This window comes from Silene latifolia, unplaced genomic scaffold (genome assembly GCF_048544455.1).
Source record: "Silene latifolia isolate original U9 population unplaced genomic scaffold, ASM4854445v1 scaffold_332, whole genome shotgun sequence".
Taxonomy (NCBI): domain Eukaryota; kingdom Viridiplantae; phylum Streptophyta; class Magnoliopsida; order Caryophyllales; family Caryophyllaceae; genus Silene; species Silene latifolia.
Window position 1 is genome coordinate 23,584 of NW_027413264.1, and position 7,543 is coordinate 31,126.

A 7,543-nucleotide genomic window follows, 5' to 3' on the forward strand; every position below is an offset into this window, starting at 1 on the left:
TATTTAAAGAACTCGACATTTTCGAAGTGCGGGGACAATTCGTGTGGATTAGGCGCAATCCGCTCGGATTCTTGACTTCAAATTTTCAAAAATCCCGCCTAGAGACGGGCGGATTCTGGAGAATCCGCTCGGATTCTTTTTGGATGAGACGGGCGGATTTCGCACAGGACGGACGGATTCTTATCCAGAGATTTTTCTTTGTTTTTTTCACCGCAAGACGGGCGGATTGATTACAAGACGGACGGATTTCGAGAGACGGCGTCTTTTCGAAATCCGCTCGGATTCTTCATCGACAAGAATTTGCAGTTTTCATTGCCCCAAGACGGGCGTCTTCTCGCCAGGACGCTCGGATCCACTGCGGACGGGCGGATTGTCGTGAATCCGCTCGGATTGGTCCTTGTGTACACGGATTGATTCCATCCGTGCACCAACGCATTCCCTTATCATTCTTTCTTTCTTTCAAATCTTGTGTTCTTCATTGCGGGGGCACTACTAAGGCATGAATAGCCTAGGCAATTGCCATCCCCATACTAAGGTAAAGCACTACACATCAATTAAAATCATTAGTCCCTCCCTCACTTCTCTCTTTTCATGACAATTATTTTGATCAAAGTAAATAAAATCCAAAAATGACAAAAATGCAATACAAAAATTAAAGTGTAAGTTAGGGAGTTAGAAATATTTACAAGTGGTGGTTTAGGGAGGACTCCACCAAACTCTCATTCTTGATGAGATGTCAAGGGGGCATGTTCAAGGTGTTGTTGATGTTGCTCAACACCTCGAAGAAGTAATTAAAAGCTTGTTCATTGTTGTGGTAGAGGTCCTCAATAGACCGTGGCCCTTGTTGTTGATCATGATCGATGGCATGCCCAATGTAGGGATTAAAGATCCCTTCAAATTCGTCGTCCCAAAGACCACAAACTTCATTGAGTTGATCATTGAAAATCTCTTGCTTGGATGGAGACAACTCTCCCAATTTCTTTTCTTGGCCAATGAGGCCATCTTCTTCTTCCTTGGTTGATTTTGATGAGCTTTGCAAGCTCTCCTTTTCACAATTCACTTGCTCTTTGAATGGAGCATCTTCAACTTTCTTCTTCCATTGGAGTTCCGATTTCTTCTTTTCATCTTTTCGGCTATAATGATCAATCATGAAACATGGCTCATGCAAACGAGGAGCTCTCATGGTCTTGTCAAGATTAAAAGTTATGCTTTCATCTCCCACTTCTAGAGTGAGCTCTCCATGTTTCACATCAATTACCGCACCGGCGGTGTGTAGGAAAGGTCTTCCTAAGATGATTAGAATGTTGGAATCTTCCTCCATATCAACAATGACAAAGTCCACCGGGATGAAAAACTTCCCATTTCGCACGGGGACATCTTCCCATATCCCTAGCGGTGTCTTCGTCGATCTATCGGCCATTTGAAGAGTGATGTTGGTACATTTGAGCTCTCCCATTCCCAACCTTTTACTTACCGAGTACGGCATGACACTCACACTAGCCCCTAGATCACATAAGGCTTTGTTGATCGTTGTGTCGCCGATGGTACACGGTATTGAGAAGCTTCCCGGATCTTTTAACTTTGGAGGTGAACTCCTTTGAAGAATTGCACTACTCACCTTAGTGAAGGCGATAGTCTCAAGTTTCCGGATTGACTTCTTCTTTGTGAGGATGTCTTTCATATACTTTGCATAGGCCGGAACGTGATTGATTAATTCCGTGAAAGGAATTGAGACTTCTAAGTTCTTCACAATTTCCATGAACTTTCCAAGTTGATCATCAAATTTGGGCTTGGCTTGACGACTTGGAAAAGGAAGTCTAATCACAATGGGCTCCTTTTCTTTGGTTTTGTCTTCATTTTTCTTTGAACTTTCTTCTTTTGATGATTCCCTTCCTTGGGACCTTCCACCACAACTTCATTCTCACTAGCTCTCACAACTTCATCCTCAACTTGCTTTTTCGGTGCTTCATATCTTGTACCACTTCTCAAGTGAATGGCACTAACCGTTTCATGTCTAGGGGATTACCTTGAGGTGGTAATTGCCCCTTTTGTCTTGATGAGCTTGAAGATGCTAGTTGGGTCAATTGTGTTTCCAACATCTTTGTGTGAGCTAGAATGTTGTTGATGGTGGTATCCTTCGCTTGGCTATCCTTTTGCATTTGGGTGAAGAATTCTTGTTGATTTTTTTGCATTTGAATGACCGCTTTTTGGACATCAAAACTTTGGTCATTGTGGTGATTGTATGGATTTTGGTTTTGGTAGCCTTGGTTTTGATTGAAAAAGGGTCTTTGATTTTGATTTCTCATGGGTGGTGGAGTGTATGTAGTTTGAGGGTTTTGGACATTTTGGCTCTTGTATGAGAGATTTGGGTGGAACTTGGTGTTTTCATTGTAAAAATTTGAATAAGGGGTGCCACTTTTGTAAGCTTGGAAAGCATTGACTTGTTCGGTTGTTCCCCTACATTCACTTGAGTCATGACCCAAGGTTCCACAATTCTCACATATCCCGCTTGGGATTGATGAGGATGCCGTCATGGCATTGACATGATGCTTTGATGATTTTGAGCTTTCCTCAAGTCTAGCCATAGCTTGTTCAAACTTCAAGTTGATTGTGTCAATGTGAGCACTAAGTTGAGCACCCAATTGAGTAACGGTGTCCACTTCATACTTTCCTCCTCTAGTAGCCTTGCGAGGCCTACTATATTGCGAATTATGGACCGCCATTTCCTCAATCTTGTTCCATGTTTGATTGTCATCAACTTTGGTGAACATTCCATTTGATCCCATATTGAGAATGTTCCTTGAATCTTCATATAAACCATTCCAAAATTGTTGCACTAAAAACCATTCGCTAAGTCCATGGTGAGGACATGAGCGACAAATACCTTTGAACCGCTCCCAAGCTTCATACAAAGACTCTTCATCCCTTTGCTTAAAACCCGTAATTTGAGCTCTTAGCATATTGGTCTTCTCCGGTGGGTAGAATTTTTTGTAGAAAGCTAGAGCTAGCTTCTTCCAAGAATCTATTCCAAGGGTGGTCTTATCAAGGCTCTTCAACCATTGCTTTGCGGTGCCGATTAACGAAAAAGGAAATAAGACCCATCTTATTTGGTCTTGAGTCACGCCGTTTGAGAGATAGCTTCACAATAATCACAAAAGGTTTCCATATGAGAATGAGGGTCCTCACTAGGCATTCCCCAGAATTGGCTCCTCTCAACTAGTTGGATGAAGGCGGACTTGGCAATAAAGTTTCCGGTAAGATGTTGTGGGGTAGGAGTACCATTTGGTAGATCCTCCTCGGTGGGTATAGAGTGTGACGAGAATTTAGGCATTGTAGGTGGATTTTGTGTGGTATTGTTTAATGGGTTCTCTTCTCCTTCTATTGCGAAAGGATTGACAAACTCACTAGTGGGTTGAACAACTTCACCAACACCTCCCAAATTCCTCCTAACAAGTCTCCTATTATTCGTCAAGGTTCTTTCGATTTCACGGTCAAAAGGTAACAAATCTCTTTGTAACCTTCTAGACATGCAAAATATCAAACAACTAGAAAACAATTAGAACAAACCTTGAGGAGTTTTACTTCCCAAGGTGAAAAAGACACAACTAAAAACAATAAAAGAAATCTTAAATCAATTAAACACCGTCCCCGGCAACGGCGCCATTTTTGATCGAGGCCATTTGGTGTTCACAATTAAGCATATGTGGTCGTTGGTCAATGGTCGATACAAAACACAATTTATACTTCACAAACAACTCTACAATTAGTAAAGAGGCAAGTAAAGGTCGGATCCCAAGGGACGGGTATTGAAATGAAGATTCTATTGTAACTAGTGGTGTCTAGGGGTGTCACAAATTGGGTTGATGTAGAAGGTCACTAAACTAAAATAGCAATGAAAATAAACTAACAAGGTAAATGAAATAAGGGTGTAAACAATTGATTAAAAGCACTAGGGTGTCATGGGTTCATAGGGGAATCATGGGATATGATCATACAAACATGTTCTCAAAATATAATCAAGCAATTATTGTTGTGATGGATTGAGTTGGGTTATATCTTACAATCCTAGGAAAGTTTGGGTCCCGGAGCCGAATCTCTTGGATTGTACAACACCTACAAGTCGACTTAATCTTCCCTACTTAACACATGCATGGTCTAACAAGACTCGAGTTGGGTTATGTCTTACAAGTCAAGTTGAAAGGATAGAAGATGATAGTAAATGCAAGGATTCATAGGCTTAGCATTTCATCAAATATAACATGTGCATGTATTAAGATCAAAACAAGCAAGCAAATAAGATATGAAAGCATATTAATTTAAGCATGAATCATTCCCCATGTTGGTTTCCCCTAATCACCCATTAAACCCTAGCTAAGAGACTACTCACTCATTATCATATTGATCATGCTAGAAAGGTTGTCAATCATACTAACATAATGAAACATGATGAATAAATGAAAGTAATTAGCAATAATTAAAAAGGGATTAAGAGATTATACCTACTAATGATTCCAATAATAAAGCAAGAATAATAGAAGAACTTGATGATTGATGGAAGGTTGTCAATCTCCCAATAAACCCAATAATCTTCTAATTACCCAAAATAAATGAAGAACTAGAGAGAGATTAAAGAACTAAAACTTGGATTAAAACTTGATTAATATTTGATTACAATATTGAAGAGAGATTTGATTGATATTAACTACTCTAATTATTGATAAGAAGAACATGCTCCTCTAATTAGACTAATGGGGTATTTATAGTGAAAATTAGGGAGGATGCATTAGGGTTAACTAAGGGCTAAACTAGTAATTACACTTTTTAAGTTGAGCAAGGAGCCTCCGGATTGTCCGAGAGAAGGGCTTCTCCATTTCGTAGCTTCAAGAACGAAATCGTCTTTGTGTTGTGATCCGTGCGGTGGGGAGTCGGGACGGCCGGATCTGGTGGACGATCCGAGCGGATCGAGGAACAAGACGCTCGGACTGGGCATGGGGAATCCGAGCGGATTCTGGTGAGGACGCTGACCGGGAGGACGGACGGATTCTCTACAATCCGTTCGGATTGTAGTTCAACAGACTTTTCTTCTTCTTTTTCTTCCCTTTTCTTCATGGATTCCTTGGGGATTTCCTTGGGGACTCAAGGATCCTTTTCTCAACAATGCTCTTCTACTATGCTATGTACAAAGGCCTTCTAGTCTTGTCTCTCCTTGATGCTTGGTCATTGAATATGATCAATTTAGCCTTGTTTTGCCATGAAAATGCAAGATTCTTACTCCTTTCCTACCAAGGGATCAAAATCTCAAAGAATATGCAAAACAAAGAACTAAAGATAAGAAATGACCCAAATAGGCACTAAAAAGCATAGAAACAATGGTAATTCGGGGGCTAAATATGCGCCAATTATGGTCGCATCAAAGGGAGAGGTGAAGGGGCGGACGCTCGCGTGAAGATTGTAGTGTGTGATGGTGGGTATTTATAGAGAAATGTGGGATGGTAGGTCGGTTGTGTTTGCTTAGAGGCTAAGCAGACACCTGGTTTAGGCGCGGGGTACCCTGTGACTCAATGAGATGTATTGTCCCTTTCACAAATTTGGATTTTGCATTTGTTCTAACCATTGTTTTGTTGGTTATGATTTGTGGTCATTGAGGTTTGCTTAGCCGTGTAAGCTTCCTCTTAGGTGATATTTGGGGTAGGTATTTTGTGTCTTTGACTCGGGTTTGACCCGTGTGAGTCGGGATTTGAATTTCGAGTCGGTTTTTGGCTCGGTGTCGGTTTAGACTCTAAATAGGGTCATTTTAATGGAAATGACATGATAAAGACATTCATGGCATTATTTTTGACATTCGAGATTTGGGTTGACTCGGGTTGACTCAGGTTGACTCGAGTTGCGGGTTTCTGAGTCGGTTTTGGGTCCGAAGACAGTTTTAACTCTAAATAGGGTTATTTTAATGCAAATGAAGTTAGAAAAATTTTGAAATCATTTTTCATATTCGAGTAGTGCATTAAACCATCTCATGTATAACCAATCCACGCACGCATATCAAAAACACGTTATAGTCCGATCATCATCGGGTGGTTTTTGGAAGGTGCAGATACTGGGTATCTACACATGTATGTGTATATATATATGTGTGTGTGTGTGTGTGTGTGTGTGTGTGTGTGTGTGTGTGTGTGTGTGTGTTTGTGTGTGTGTGTGTGTGTGTGTGTGTGTGAGTTTGGGTTGTATTGGAAACAACATAATAAGATAATAAGAATTGGAACCGGTATAATAATAAGATAAGAATTGGAAACTTAACAAGGTAAGAATTGGAAAGTGGAAACGGTACAAGTTAAATCAGAATCGGTTCACTATACCATGTTAAACATATAATCTAACAGCGGTTATCCACAAAATCGTTTTCCAAAGAGCAAAAACATAACGGATTGATAACGGTTCTTTGTTGGGCTGTTATCATATTACATATATCAACAACGGTTGGACAAAACTCGTTTTTAAATAAATTGTTTAATTATTTGTGATATTCTAGTGTTTGTGATTTGACTAATGCATGCCTTGTAATTTTTACTTTTTCTAATTCAAAGTTGCAGTATTGATTGTTTAACCATATGTATAACACAAATGATAACGGTTCTTTGTTAAGCCGTTATCATATTACATATATCAACAACGGTTCTGATTTAACCCGTTTTAAAATAAATTGTTTAATTATTGGTGATTTTTCAGTGTTTGTGATTTGACTAATGCATGCCCTGTAATTTTTACATTTTCTGATTCAAAGTTTGCAGTATTGATTGTTTGACCATATGTATATGATGGGTGATGTCGTCGGGTCTCCCAATCAAACACATTTATAATTCTCAACAAAACAACTAGTTAGTGGTTAAGTCGAGGTCGATCCATGGGACGGTGTACTTTGGGTTCTAAGTCTATCTATCTCAATTTATGGTAGTGTCACAATTTGTTTGGGTTTGTAGTTGTGTTCTTAGACTAATGCAAGCAATAAAGTATAACAAGCAATGAAATAAAGGATGTAAACAAATGATTAAAAGTGCTAGGATATCATGGGTTCATGGGGGATTCATGGGAGTTGACTGATGCGTGTCTTTTATATGATGTTTTACACCCTATTTTACATGCATTTCAGAGCTCATTAATGTAGTTTATGCTACTATTCTCCCTATTTCCGTCTACTTTCGTGTTTTTGTACATTATTGCAGAAATGTGAAGAATCCAGCGGAAATCAAGCTAAATCCGTCCCCAAGTACCTTGCATTGCATTTGACATGAAGTATTTACATAAGAAATGAACTTGGTGCGCATATCAAGGCATAAAAGACAACTTTATGAAGAATTAGAAGCGGACTACCAGCTATAGTGGTCGATCGACTACCTCTTATGGTCGATCGACCAGAGCGCGACTTACGGAAGCTATTGTTCGCTGCAGACCAGTCAATCGACTGCCTTGCATGGTCGATCGACCATCATACGAGCTGACTCGCAAATTAAAAGAACGAGAAGTTTGAAGCCCATCGTAATTAGGTTTT

At 39.8% G+C, this 7,543-nt stretch overlaps 1 non-coding gene across 1 annotated transcript; it reads left to right on the forward strand.

Annotated features, from left to right (window-relative positions):
- The first annotated feature begins 2,853 nt into the window (after positions 1-2,853).
- Positions 2,854-2,960, forward strand: LOC141639309 (small nucleolar RNA R71). Its single transcript, XR_012542459.1, has one exon. It is a non-coding gene; the product is annotated as a small nucleolar RNA R71 (small nucleolar RNA).
- Positions 2,961-7,543: the final 4,583 nt, after the last annotated feature.